This window comes from Mixophyes fleayi, chromosome 5 (genome assembly GCF_038048845.1).
Source record: "Mixophyes fleayi isolate aMixFle1 chromosome 5, aMixFle1.hap1, whole genome shotgun sequence".
Lineage (NCBI taxonomy): Eukaryota > Metazoa > Chordata > Amphibia > Anura > Limnodynastidae > Mixophyes > Mixophyes fleayi.
In genome coordinates this window covers 22,587,963-22,603,335 of record NC_134406.1, presented here as the reverse complement: position 1 = coordinate 22,603,335, position 15,373 = coordinate 22,587,963, and the positions used below count along the sequence as shown (strand labels likewise).

The following is a 15,373-nucleotide window of genomic DNA, read 5'->3' as shown; positions in this document are numbered from 1 at the left end:
CCGGGGCCAGTCCCATTCTGGGCTACCTTAGGCTGGGTCACTGGGCTGCCTACATTTTTTTCCCTTTAAAATGTCCCTAATAGGCTGCTGAGTCGAGTCTTGCCACCCTGGCTACAATCTGCCAACCATCCCCTGCTGAGGACTCTTGCGGGAGAAGCTGTAAGCCTGACAGGCAGGTGAATCAAAATCATATTATATCAAAGCCTTCTACCAACTCCCTAAAAAGTATTACTACATTACACAAAAACAGACTGAAAGAAAATATAGTATGTCTGTATATCCTTAGACTGAAATAAAGAAATGTGCTACAACAAAAGTTTGTTGTTGCCTTTTGGCAAATCTAATCTCTCTTGAATGAACATAATAGTCAAAGACAAATCTGTGTCCCTTGATGATCCAATGCACTTTGGTTCTTACAAGATTACGGCACCCTCCCTCTCGCTATGGAAACCACACAAATATTTGCTAGCATTTTTTAAGTTACTAGATAACAATACCTACAAATTGTTCTCAGCTCAGGGCGAGTGACTGGCTCTCAGCAGACACACTGTGGCTGGATAATTTGCCTTCCTAAAGCACTTATATAACAGGGAAATGCTGTTCAATGAATGTGTTATATTTTGCACAGGTTATTTACAAAGTGAAAAAACACCAAAGATGTCGAGTCATTAAGGAAAGCAAAGCATTTAAAAGGAGTAACTTTGCAACTGGACAAAACCATGTTGCATTGGAGGGGGAGGTAAATTTAAAATGTGGGGACAGATTTATAGTTGGGGTAGGGCATGTCCTAGATTAACTTTACATTTCAGTGTAAAAATAAAGCTATCAAGTATTTGTGTGCTAGATGAAAAAACAGCCAGTATTTATCTTATTTGCACCCCTTGCATTGTAACATGGTTTGTCCTGGAGAACATTTACTCCTTTTTTTTGCCTTACGTTCCTTTATGACTCAGGTCCATCGTGTGTAACCCGCTATGGCGGTGCGACATCCCTCGGTTTGTGCAGACGCCCAAAGATTTCTGCCGAAGCGCAAACATATATGGAGCAAGATGGCGGCATTTCTGGAAGAGAAGTTTGCAACTGTCGATGGGAGGAGTTTGGTGTTCCTTCCAAGTACATAGCAGGTCAGCTGTGGGCAACAAACGAGCCGCCGAGCCTCTATTTACGGCCTCCCCAGCCTGCTGCTTCCTATCTTAACAAAACGGAGGCAGCCTACTTCCACGTCACATGACCTCTTGTGCACAGTGCAGGGAGGTCTCCCGGAGGAGGCGGGAGCGCACTGTGCTCTCCGTGGCACCCCACCTCCTTCATGGTACCCCTCATTGCAGTAGGTGCACCAGTGTGCCTAGTTTTGTGGAACTCTCCAAACTGAGAATTCATTTTGGGGAGAGAGATTACTGAAGTAAAATAGAGGGTGTATACTTAGAGGTGTTCTTTACTGTGCAGAAGAGAAAACAGCCACTTCCACTCCACAGATAGTGGTGAAGATGAGATCTTATACTTTAGGAACCTCCATGCCTCTTAATTGCTGCTTACAATTACAGCTGTGCTGATATATTACTATGACCTGCAGTGTGAGGTTTGCTGGAGTTGAATTCAGCCCCTTGCCTGCCATGAGCTTGAATTCCCTGAAACTGATTAAGGTCTGCCAAATATCGGTGGTGGAGCTGGGGCAGAGTGCCTAACCATGGCATGACGACGCACACAGCGGTCTCACTATCCTTACATGGCAGCCCTGACTGTATAAGCTGCTGTCTGTCTGTGCAGGCAACAGAGACCGTCCGTCTGTCTAATGTCTATATGTGCATGGTTGGAAATAGTGCAGCAATAAGGAATTCATGGAAAAACAAATAGGATATGTAAAGTAGGGTAAGAGAGGGAGAGAGTAGTCCTTTATTGGTGGTGACATCAGTTATATTTCATATTATAAATTATTATGACTTATCATAAATAATACACACTGTATATACTGCACTGCAGATTATAATGGATATTAGAAGTCACCTTGTCTTTCCATGAACTATACCAGTGGTTCCCAAACTTTTGCAGTTTGCGGCACCCTTAGAGTCTCCATAATTTTTTCAAGGCACCCCTCCAAAATAATTATCGAGCAGTCCCATTTTATATGTAGCTGGGTCAAAAAACGTAATAAGTATTTAGGTCAGGACAGAAATACTTATTTAGTTGTCTGCAAAAATACACATAAATCCAAGAGAAAATAATATTTTTATATATTTTTTTCAATTATATTTCTGTCAAAGAATAATTTACAGCTAACTCATACTGTGCCCTCCTTCATCTCCACACACTCTGTGCCCTCCTTCATCTCCACACACTCTGTGCCCCTGCATCATCTCCACACGCTCTGCGCACCCTGCATCCATACGCTCTGCCCCCTCTGCATCCTCGGTCCGTCCCCTCTGCATCCCGCCATGGCCAGGAAGAGAGAAAAAAAAATGTACCAATACAGCAGCGCCCAGAACCCAGCATCCTCTCTCCTGCCGCTTGTCACTGAATGTCGGGCTTGACGTCATCCCGCCCGACATTCAGTGACAAACGAGGAGGGAGGATGCTGGGTCCCGGGCGCCGCCGGATTGGTAGTTTTGTTTTGTTTTTTTCCTCTTCCTGTCCACGGCACCCCTATGACAGCGCGGCGGCATTCCTGGGAGCCACGGCGCACAGTTTGGGAACCTAGGGAGTATACAAAGGCACTCGGCCAGCAACCACGGAACTCTTCCTTGATCTCTAATATCCTATTTATAGTACAGTACAAAATAACCTATATAATATATAACAGCTAATAATGAAATGATTATTAAGGACATACCATATTTGCAGATGCCCATCTATACGGATGAGTATCTTCTATCATATTTCAAGTTAAGTTGCTTTCCTTTGCTTGTGTTACTATAGTTTGGGGTTTACTTAAGACCATAAATGAACGTGTTGCTGGAGACCCTGGGTTCAATCAAGGTGTCAGCTCAAAGTGATCCAGGACAGGTGACTTATTCTCCCTGTGTCCCAGGCAACACTTAAGATTGTAAGCTCTGCTGGGAAAAAGTGGGTGAAGCTTTCTTTGTACAGACCAGGTCCAGTACCACTGTGTAATACTATATGCAGTATATGAAAATATAAATAATAATTTACAGTCAAGGGCAGTCCAGCACAATTCTTGCAAAACTCTAGTCATAGCACCAGTAATAAGGGTGTAACTTAAAGGGGAACATCACTGAACTTTACACGAAATATGCTGCAGGCATTGCTAAATGGATATTTTTAATTGCAAAAGTCAACTGTTCCTAACATTCAGGCTCCTTGTAAAAATTCAGATTTTCTTATCATTCCAGTTTGTGCCATAGGACGTATAATGGAGGTCTACACACCTGATTCACAACTACGCTTCAGTTCCGAACTCTTTTTTTTTTTTTAAACGCAAATTGCATCCAGGTTAAGAAAGACCCTTAACTTTTACTATACATAAAAGGCATTTTTATTATATTTACAGACACATACATGCACCAAGGGGGGTAGAATTGATCAAACCTTCAAAAAAAGGAAAAGTGGAGATGTTGCCCATAGCAACCATTCAGATTGTAGCAATCCATTATCTAGTACATTCTAGAAAATGATAGATAAAATCTGATTGGTTGCTATGGGCAACACCTCTTTTCCTTTTTTAGGTTTGATAAATCTACCACATGGAATGGATGAAAAAAATGTGCTTCTTGTCTCTGGTTAAAACATTAACTAATGTGGAAAAAACCCCAAAATATAATGACCAAAAACAATGGCATATCAACCAATGAGATATAATGCCACGGGTGGTAGTCATTATACCGATGCTGATAATTACAACAATCCGTATAACAACAAAATAATGCAGATTTCAATAATCACAATATAGAGGAAATGCAGACTGACTATAAATAAGACAGGCAACATGTGCGACACCCCTGCTCCACATCTCCTATACATTCCCACAGCATCAAATGCCGGCACTTGGAATTGACCTAACAATACAGAAAGTGATGTTTTAAAGCAACAATGCCAGGATCCGCCACCTGGACAAAGTAATCTATGGGTTAGAGTTAATATTAGGGTTAGGAGTAGAGTTAGGATTAGGGATAGGAGTGGGGTTAGGATTATGGTTAGGGTTACAGTTACGCATTGCCATTTTAAAACACTGTGGGGTATATTTACTAAACCGCGGGTTTGAAAAAGTGGAGATGTTGCCTATAGCAACCAGTCAGATTCTAGCTGTCATTTTGTAGAATGCACTAAATAAATGATAACTATAATCTGATTGGTTGCTATAGGCAACATCTCCACTTTTCCAAATCTAGCCCCAAATCTCACTGTCTCCATTGTTAGTGACGTCATTTCCCACTGCCGGCATTCGCTGCTCTCGTAATGTATAGGAGCCGCGGAACAAGCTTGTCGCACATATGGTCTGTCTTATTTATAGTAACTCTGCATTTGCTCTATATTCGCATTTTTGGAATCTTCATTAATTTCTCGCTATACCGATTGTCGGATTTATCAGCATCGGTATAACGTACCCCACCCAACCCCACTATAGCCCGATTTTTGCAGGTTCTGGATACATTGTTGAACATTGAGGGCCTGATTAAGCTTCGGACATAAGTCTGTCTGTGTGCCGTATCTTGCGTGAAGTAGCTCTTCGCATGCTCAGAAACAGACATTACGCCAATGAACACAACTGAATGCAATTCATGTCTGAACACAAATGACAGGGCTGCCTATAACATGCAGGTTGGAACGGGGGAGTGAAGGGGCGGATGGACAAACACAATGTACAGTAAGGGCGTGCAGACTAAAATGCGGTCTATTAAAGTCCTGCGTTTCTCTAAAATATGCGTTTGTTTTAGCCCTAACAAGTGCCGACTGATAATGATGACTAACACAACATAGTCTTTGTTTTAAAAACTACACGTGTGCCACTGGATAGCACAGAACATGTGTATGCAATGAAGATAGACTATAAAAACATGTACAATGCGCATTAATAACAACCTGATTTATGTATTTACTGTAAAAAAATAAAACAAAATAGTTTTTAACACATATTTTTTATTAATGAATATAGCATTAAGAGTTGTGTTAATTTATTTTATACATTTTTTTTGCATGGTTTCTGATGGGACTTTATATTGCACACTGTTGTGTCTGTCTACATATGGCAAGTAAAGCTTAGCCAGAGCGTGCTTATAACCAGATTCAAATGGAAACGTATATTGAGATCCGCTTGTATTTGAATAGAGTCGGAACTACTCTCAAGTTCCATTTTCGTTTATTAAACGCAAGTTCCGTGCAGGTTACGTCCGAAGACGAATCAGGCCCTGAATGCATGAGTTATTTTTATGCCGGATTACTGGTACTCGCCCCCCCCTCCTCCTCCAGCTTGAACACAAAATAAACAAACGCAGAAAAGGCTTCTTTCACTTTCTATGAAAAGTGTTATTAAAGGGAAAATGTTGTTTCTATTTCTAGGAAGATGCTAGCTGGAGGATGTAACAGAAACGATTCTCAGTATTTCATTTCACACATTAAAAAGCTCCGATGTTGAAAACACATCCTCAACTGACCTCGTTGTTGTTAGAAAAGACATATGAGCTGTGAGCCTGTTTCAAAGAGCAATAATCAGATGCCCTTCTGTTTAAAGCACCATAAATCAGGCCGCGTTTAGTACCTTCATCCTGAAAACCTGCAAAGAGCTATACAAGGCAAGAGGAGCTTGAAGGGATCCGAGTGTTATTTAATGACGGCTACTTCTAAAGTTTAGCTTAATAAGTGAAGTTCCTTTAGTGCACTTTCTAACTGAGATATATATAGCGCTGTACAATATAAAGACAGCTGTGACCTGTAACCTGACATATGCAAATCAGTTATAATGGTTTGCTGTCTGTAGACAGGTCAGTGGTTCCACTTACATAGCATGTGTTATTGTTTAGATCTGGCCACCGTTTTAAACATTAAAATGCACTGGATTTTTTATTATTTTTTTTTAAAAAAAGTAAAAGTTAAACATTTACTTCTAAACTTTACATCTCCCTTAGGGGCCGATTCAATTCTGCCACGAATAACGCGGCGTTAGCAGTATTACCGTTATTACGGTAAAACTGCACCTAATTACCTTTAATATGGTAATTTCAACACTGGATTTTTACTCGCGGCTACTTGAGCTGCGAGATGAAATCCAGGTTAAAATTACCGTATTAACGGTAATACTGTTAACGCCGCATTATTCGCGGCAGCATTGAATTGGCCCCTTAGGGGCATATTCAATTGAGGGCGGGATCGCCGAAAATCTTGCGCTCGAAAAATATTACCGTTAATATGGTAATATCCCGCTGGATTTCAGGTCGCAGCTCGGAGCTGCGAGCTGAAATCCAGCAAGTAAATTACCGTAATAACGTTTTTTTTACGCACAGGATTACCGTATTAACGGTTTTTACGCACAGGATTACCGTATTAACAGTTTTTACGCACAGGATTACCATATTAACGGTTTTTACGCACAGGATTACCGTATTAACGGTTTTTACGCATAGGATTACCGTATTAACGTTTTTTACGCACAGGATTACCATATTAACGTTTTTTACGCACAGGATTACCGTATTAACGGTTTTTACGCACAGGATTACCGTATTAACGGTAATATTTTTAGAGCGCGGGATTTTCGGTGATCCCGCCGTCAATTGAATACCCCCCTTAGAGTTGCTAGAGAATGTAGGATCCATATACCATCCCATGTGCTTCCAGGGCCTGATTTAGAGTTTAGGCCACTCTAGGATAAAACGCTCATAGCGCCTGCTCGCTTTCCACGCCATGCTAATACACGGTAGGTAAAAAATAACTTGTCCTTAATATAAAATCTACTTTAACTATTCTATTACATTTTTAAATGGATTTCAGTTTATACCTCTGCCTGTCACAATTTTGCACCCCAAAATTTTTGTCAAGGGCTAAATGTTAAGCATCACAACCGCTGGGCATTATGTCTTTTCTACTATGGGCTAAATAAAAGAATTTTAATCATCTTTATCAATTTCAGAGTACCGACTTATCCATTTTTTCCCCCCCAAAAGTATAATTGCATTAAACTTAATGGTGCACAAGTTGTGAGTATTTTGGTAGAATGAAAACATCCCCAAAATGACGTTAAGACAGCTGTATCGAAAGATTATTCTTTGCAAAGGAAGCACTTTTTGAATGAGTCAGACAAAAGGGTGAAATATGTGGGTAACAAGTGGTTCAACTTTAAATTAATAATACATTTCATAATATGCTACATTGTTATTGAATCATTACATAGTAGCATACACCGTTATTAAGACAGCACAATTACAACATGGGATCATTGTTACAAATAACAGTACAATACAATTAATAATGTCATTATTAGATGGTAGAACACATTAGTCATACAGAAGACTATTCTAAAGATCATAGGCACCCAGTGGCTTGCTATCCAGAGAATCATATGAACAGTACAAGACTAATATGTCCATTAGGACATTGTTTGCTACTGAAAATCACCCTAAAATAATTAGTAGGAATATGAATTATTGTTATTATTGGTATTTTTGCACAGTGCTGCACACACATAATTTGTTAAGCACAATTTCATTGCTCAGTTATTATTATTATCATCATTTACTTGTTAGGCGCCACAAGGTATCCGCAGCGCCGTACATGGTACGGACAGTAGACTATACAGGGTAAAACAGTACAGAACAATAAACACAAAGTACCAGTATTTCAGAAACTCCAGGCAGGCAAATACAGTAGAGCCGGAGCGGAAGAACAGGTATGGAAACAGGAGGGAAGAGGGGCCCTGTTCATACGAGCTTACATCCTAAAGGAGGGTAAACAAAATCAGGCACAGAAGGGAGCCAGTGAAGCAACGGGGAGAGAGAAGAAACAGAAGAGGTGAGAGGTTAAGTGGATGGTTGGTAGGCCTTAAGGAACAGGTGAGTTTTAAGTGCCCGCTTGAAGGAGCACAGATTGGGTGAGAGACGGATGGAGCGAGGGAGGTCGTTCCAGTGAAGGGGGGCAGCGCGGGAGAAGTCTTGGATTCTAGAGTGGGAAGAGGTGATCAGAGTGGAGGAGAGGCGGCGATCATTGGCTGAGCGCAGGGAGCGGGCGGGAGTGTGAATGGAGAGGAGGGTAGAGATATAAGGGGCAGTAGACTGGGAGAGCCTTGTAAGTGGTGGTGAGGAGTTTGAAAAGGATTCTGTAGGGGAAGGGGAGCCAGTGTAAGGCAAGACAGAGAGGGGAGGCAGAGGAGGAGCGGCTTGAGAGGAAGATGAGTCTCGCAGCCGCATTGAGTATAGAGCGGAGGGGGGCAAGGTGGGAGCAGAGGAGGCCAGTAAGGAGGAGGTTGCAGTAGTCGAGGTGGGAGATGATGAGAGCAAGGTTGATAGTTTTGGTGGCATCTTGAGAGAGGAAGGGATGGATGCGGGCAATGTTACGGAGTTGGAAGCGACAGACTTGGGCAAGGGATTGAATGTGGGGGGCAAAAGAGAGAGAGGAGTCAGGAGTAACTCCTAGGTAGCGGAGTTGGGAGACAGAGGAGATAGTGGAGTTGTTAACAACGATGGAGAGGTCATGGTGGGAAGGGAGTCTGGGTGGGGGAAAGACAATGAGTTCGGTTTTGGAGATGTTAATTTTAAGAAAGCGTGAGGACATCCAGGAGGAGATGGCTGAGAGGCAGTCAATTACACGAGAGAGGAGGGAGGAGGAAAGATCAGGAGAAGAGATGTAGAGTTGAATATCATCAGCATATAGGTGATACTGAAGACCGAATGAGGAGATGAGAGCCCCAAGGGAGGAAGTATAGAGCGAAAAGAGTAAAGGGCCAAGAACAGAGCCCTGAGGGACTCCAACAGGGAGAGGGGAGGGGGTGGAGGAAGAACCAGACGTGGATACAGAGAAGGAGCGATTAGCAAGGTATGAGGTGAACCAGGCATGGACAGAGCCAGAGAGGCCAAGAGAGAGAAGAGTTTGCAGTAGGAGGGGGTGGTCCACGGTGTCGAAGGCCACGGAGAGGTCAAGGAGGATGAGTATGGAGTAGTGACCACTGGATTTGGCTGATAGGAGATCGTTGGTAACTTTAGCCAGGGCTGTTTCGGTGGAGTGGAGGGGGCGGTAGCCGGATTGGAGAGGGTCAAGGAGGGAGTTGTCAGAGAGGTGTCTGGTGAGGCGGCTGCAGACAATCCGCTCAAGTAATTTGGAGGCATATGGGAGAAGAGAGATAGGGCGGTGGTTAGCAAGAGAGGTGGGGTCAAGATTGGGTTTCTTGAGGATAGGGGAGATAAGAGCGTGTTTGAATGAGGATGGGTCAACTCTAGAGGAGAGTGATAGGTTGAAGAGGTGTGCGAGGTAAGAGCAGCCAGTAGGAGAGAGAGAGCGAAGGAGGTGGGAGGGGATGGGATCAAGGGGACAGGTAGAGGGTGGAGAGGAAAGAATAAGGGAGCGAACTTCTTCATCTGATGTGGGGATGAAGGCGCACCACAGCTGGTTGATGGCTGGACGTGAAGCGGTGAGGTTGGGGGGAGAGGGGTGGGTGGAGATGTTCCGTCTGATGGCTTTGATTTTGTAAGAGAAAAAGGAGGCGAAGTCAGAAGCAGAGAGGGAAGGCGGGACAGTGGGAGGGGGGGGGAGAGGAGGGAGTTGAATGTGGCGAAGAGGCGGTGGGGGTTGGAGGACTGAGAAGAGATAAGGGACTTAAAGAAGGATTGTTTAGCGAGGGACAGGGCGGAGCAGGGTTGAGCTCACAGTCTAGTTTGTGGAAGGTGAATCGACTTGTCCATAGTCACAAAGGGCTGACATTGGGGTTGATCCTATATAAATTGATTTTGTTCTGTAATGAGCACCTAAGTGGAAGCACAATGTGATTTTATGGACTGAGCAAACCTGGTTATTCCCAAAATCTGTTTCAATGATACGAGAACCCTGAAACAAGTGATGGAGAAGAAGTGACGCTATGAATGTGTCCAGGACGGCAGCAGGACATTCTGCCCTCAATAAGACAGATGGCACCACAACAGGGGCTCTGCAATTCATCCAAGTCCTACAGATGGTATCAAAGACAACAACTAGCCGAGATACAGGCTCAACTTCTTAATCACTCCTCTCCATACCGCAATGTCTACCTGTACCTCAACAATGTCAATGGAGGACACCTGAAGTACATTGCATAATATGGAATTAAACCACTCTTGTTAAGGAGAAAATACTTTTGGTAAATACCATTTACATGGATTGGCTTATATGCATATTGTCCTTGCAAAGCTAGGATGTTATATTATGAGTCACAATAAGGTCTATCTGTGGGTGGGAGTTCTGAGAATCTACTAGTGGACCCCAAAGTCTTAGTGGTGTTCCTGTCATTTCTCACAAAGAAACAAGGGACTTTATACTATCATGAAGTATGAAAACTATTCCAAAACCATCCTCTATATCAGTGGTTCCCAAACTTTTGCAGTTCACGGCACCCTTAGAGTCTCCAAATTTTTTCAAGGCACCCCTCCAAAATAATTACTGAGCAGTCCTGTTTTAGAAGTAGTTGGGTCAAAAAAATGTAATAAGTATTTAGGTCAGGACAGAAATACTTATTTAGTTGTATGCAAAAATGCCCCCTCTACATCCAGACACACTGCCCCCTCTGCATCCAGTCACTCTGCCCCCTCTCATGCTGCCCCCTCTCACTGCCCTCTGTCACGCTGTCCCCCTCCTCTGTCACGCTGTCCTCCTCCTCTGCCCTCTATCACGCTGTCCTCCTCCTCTGCCTTCTGTCACGCTGTACCCCTCATCTGCCCTCTGTCCCCCTCCTCTGTCTTCTGTCACACTGTCCCCCTCCTCTGTCACACTTTCCCCCTCCTCTGGCCTCTGTCACACTTCCCCCTCTGCATCCAGTCACTCTGCCCCCTCTCACGCTGCCCCCTCTGCCCTCTGTCACCTCTCACTGCCCTCTGTCTTGCTGTCCCCCTCCTCTGCCCTCTGTCACGCTGTACCCCTCCTCTGCCCTCTGTCACCCTCCTCTGCCCTCTGTCACACTGACCCCTCTGCATCCAGGAACTCTGCCCCCTCTGCCCCCAGGCACTCTGCCCCCTCTGCAGCCCTCTGTCACGCTGCCCCCCTCTGCAGCCCTCTGTCACTCTGCTGCCCGCTGCCCCCCTCTGCTGCCCACTGCTTCCCTGCTGTCCTCCTCTGCTGCCCTCTGTCCTCCTCTGCTGCCCGCTGTCCCCCTCTGCTGCCCGCTGTCCTCCTCTGCTGCCCACTGTCCTCCTCTGCTTCCCGCTGTCCTCCTCTGCTGCCCTCTGTCCTCTGCCCTATGTCCTCCTCCGCTGCCCTCTGTCCTCCTCTGCTTCCCGCTGTCCTATGTCCTCCTCTGCTTCCCGCTGTCCCCCTCTGCTGCCCGCTGTCCTCCTCCGCTTCCCGCTGTCCTCCTCCGCTGCCCGCTGTCCTCCTCCGCTTCTCCCAGCCATAAAAAAAAGAAAGAGCACATAAACTTACCAATCCGTCGGGCGCCGGGACCCAGCAGCCTCCTCTCTCCCGCAGCTGTCACTGACGTAGATATTCAGTGACAGCTGCGGGAGAGAGGAGGCTGCTGGGTCCCGGCGCCCGGCGGATTGGTAAGTTTATGTGCTCTTTCTTTTTTTTTATGGCTGGCCCGCGGCACCCCAGTGACAGTGCCGCGGCGGCGCACAGTTTGGGAACCGCCGCTCTATATCATTCTGAATTTGCAGTATAAAAAGTTGCAACTTTTAAATCCATTATGGGACTTTCTCTGTTAACCATGGTTATCTGCAAGGAAACATGTGCAGTTATCATTGCTTTGCACAAAAAGGGCTTCACAGGCAAGGATATTGCTGTTAGTAAGATTGCACCTAAATCAACCATTTATCGGATCATCAAGAACTCCAAGGGGAGAGGTTCAAAAGTTGTGAAGAAGGCTTCAGTGCACCCAAGAACATCCAGCAAGTGCCAGGACTGTCTCCTAAAGTTGATTCAGCTGCAAGATCGGGGCACCACTAGTGCAGAGCTTGCTCAGGAATGGCAGCAGGCAGGTATGAGTGCATCTGCACACACAGTGAGGCGAAGACTTTTGGAGGATGGTCTGATGTCAAGAAGGCCAGCAAAGAAACCACTTCTGTCCAGGAAAAACATCACTGATTTCCTGCAAGAGGTACAGGGATTGGACTGCTGAGGACTGGGGTAAAGTCATTTTCTTTGATGAATCATATTGTTTGGGGCATCTGGAAAAAAGTTTGTCCGGAGAAGGAAAGGTGAGCGCTATCATCAGTCCTGTGTCATGCCAACAGTAAAGCATCCTGAGACCATACATGTGTGGGGTTGCTTTTTAGCCAAAGGAGTGGGCTCACTCACAGTTTTGCCTAAGAACACAGCCATGAATAAAGAATGGTACCAAAACATCCTCCAAGAGCAACTTCTCCCAACCATCCAAGAAAAGTTTAGTGACAAACAATGCCTTTTCCAGCATGATGGAGCACCTAGCCATAAAGAAAAAGTGATAACTAAGTGACTCTGGGATCAAAGCATCGAAATTTTGGGTCCATGTTCAGAAAACTCCCCAGACATTAGACCCATTGAGAACTTGTGGTCAATCCTCCAGAGTAGGGTGGACAAACAAAAATCCACAAATTCTGACAAACTTCAAGCATTGATTAAGCAAGAATGGGCGACCATCAATTAGTATGGGGCCCAGAAGTTAATTGACAGCATGCCAGGATGAATTGCAGATGTCTTCAAAAAGAAAGGTCAACACTGCAAATATTTACTCTTTGCATAAACTTAATGTAATTGTCAATAAAAGCCTTTGACACATATGAAATGCTTGTAATTTTACTTCAGTATACCATAGCAATATCTGACAAAAAAGGTCTAAAAACACTGATGCAGCAAACTTTGTGAAAACTAATACTTGTGTAATTCTCAAGACTTTTGGCCATGACTATATAGTGTTGCTCAAGTCTTGAATTTCAAATATGCTCTCCAGTGTTTCCAAATTATATAAAACATTTATTTCAGTCAAAACAGCATTATTTTAAAATGTATTGTTGTTTCCTTATAGCTTGTCTTCCAGCAGAAATACAGACTTTCATAGCAACTCTTCTGGAAATTCATCCAATCATGGAGGCAACAAGATTCTAAAAGTGTCTGATGACTTGGCAAGACCACTGAGATCTTCTGAGCAGCCCTGGAGGCTCAAGGGTGAGCTTGAGGTGAAAATGTGATGACCATGTGTGGTGCCACTTATGCTCCATGCAGGACCGTAGGTGGTGTCTACCATAAGCTCACCGGGTAACTCATCTTTGGTAGCACAGAAGTGTCTCCATCTGGGAATAGGCATTGTAGTAATTAGGTCTGCCACCCACTTGAGTATTAAAGATAGAGATGAGGGGGGAGCACTCATAAAAAGGTTTCAATTGGTTTTCCAAATGTAACAATTATGGAATAACAGAAAGTCCTGTGGTAATCCCTGGCTCCACCAAGCCAACACACACCAGGGGATAAATGTATCATACTCCGCTTTGTACAAGTTGCCGGAAATCGGCGAGTTGACAGCTAAAATTTAAAGCGATGCTGCCTTGTAAAGGCAAGTTTCCCTTTACAAGGCAGCGCCGCTTTAAATTTTAGCTGTCAACTCACCGATTTCCAGCGACTTGTACAAAGCGGAGTATGATACCTTTACCCTCAGGTAGGAATACGGGATAAATACGTTTATTTAAAAAAAAATAAAAAATAGGACTGTGTGTAGAATTATAAATAGCATGGGTGTCTTCAAATTCTACCGGTGTTTGGTATTATATTATAAGGTACTTTTCAACTGTAAAACATGGAAATCAATGGAAATCAATTAAATGACCATAATCCTAGTGTAAGATTAAACTTGAACCAATAAAATATATACGGAACCATTCAACAAAACTCAGGGGGTAGACTTATCGAACATTCTAAAAAGTGGAGCTGTTGCCCATAGCAACTACTCAGGTTCCAGCTATCATTTACATAGTACATTCTAGATACGAAATGATAGCTAGAATCTGATTGGTTGCTATGGGGAACAACTCCACTTTTCTTCTTAGAAGGTTTGACAAATCTACCACAGAGTCTCGTGTCAGACATGAATGAATAATCAATGGATCACTTTTAATACTGATGTATGTTGGTTTTCTTTATCACACATTTTATAAGGTTTTCTGCATAGATTTCGGTGTCATCTATTTGTAAATGGCATGCATTATTGCAAGTTCAGTGTGACAAGACATCCCATTGCGTTTGACTGATTCGTATGGCTGTACAGATTGTATGGATGCTAAAAGCTCAAAGGTAAGCTATGTAGCCTGCGGTCAGACAGTGTCTGCAGGGGCTCTCCACATATAGGTGTGCTATAATCATCTATTTCTATCGCCATTCTGGCTTAGTGATATCTATTTTTGCACACTTTGTTTTATATTTGCATCTTAACGCTTAAGCCAAAACGATAAAAGGGATGTTGTGGTAGTCTGCATTATACTTCAGTTTCCTGCAGAGTTGGATTCTAAATATTCTGTATTTATTGCTACTGTAAATAAAAAACAAACCTCACATGCTGAATACCACTCCATAACCCACATTACTATGTGTCCTGTAATACATCTGCACAATCTACTGCCAATATTTCATATATATTTATATACTTACAACCTTCACATTGTTATTAAACGAAAGACAGCAATGGGATTATGAAGAGTAAAATGGAGGAGATTTGGTAACTCTCCCACCACCTCACCCAAGTTTACTCTCAATAGACCAGAGTTGGGGGGTGCTCTTCTGAGCATGCAGGGGCTGGCGCATGCACCCAATGTGCCCAGCGGCCCTTCACCTGCGTCCCTTCAGTTGGCTACTCCCGATCTTATTCTCTTTAGCAGAGAATAACTTAGACCAGGGGCAGCCAACTTCCACATCATGTGACCTCATGTAATGCAGGGAGGTCACACTGCACGATTGAACTAGAGGGAGTGCAGTGTGCTCCCCCACCTTCCTCATTGCGGCCCTTCTTAGAGGGCATCTGCGTCTCTCCAACCTTCCAGAGTTGTCCATCAATGCTCTAGGCAGACAGAGGAATAGATTTCTCAAACCTTCTAAAAAATGAAAAGTGTGCGACAGGTGATGGGGTAGGGCCTCTTTGTAACAAGGCAGCCGGCAGCAGTTGGGGTCTCTATGCAACAAGGCAGCCGACAGTCGTTATGGTGTGGTGGTCTATGTGCAGCAAGGGCTGGCATTTGAGGGAATATAGTTTGCAGAGTGGGGGATAGTTTTCTGCAATATGCTGTTTGCA

At 43.9% G+C, this 15,373-nt stretch overlaps 1 protein-coding gene across 1 annotated transcript in view; it reads right to left on the bottom strand.

The window, feature by feature from the left end:
- CDK6 (cyclin dependent kinase 6) overlaps nucleotides 1-15,373 on the bottom strand; it is a 130,613-nt gene that overhangs the window by 15,891 nt on the left and 99,349 nt on the right. The gene's annotated exons all lie outside the window — the stretch shown is intronic.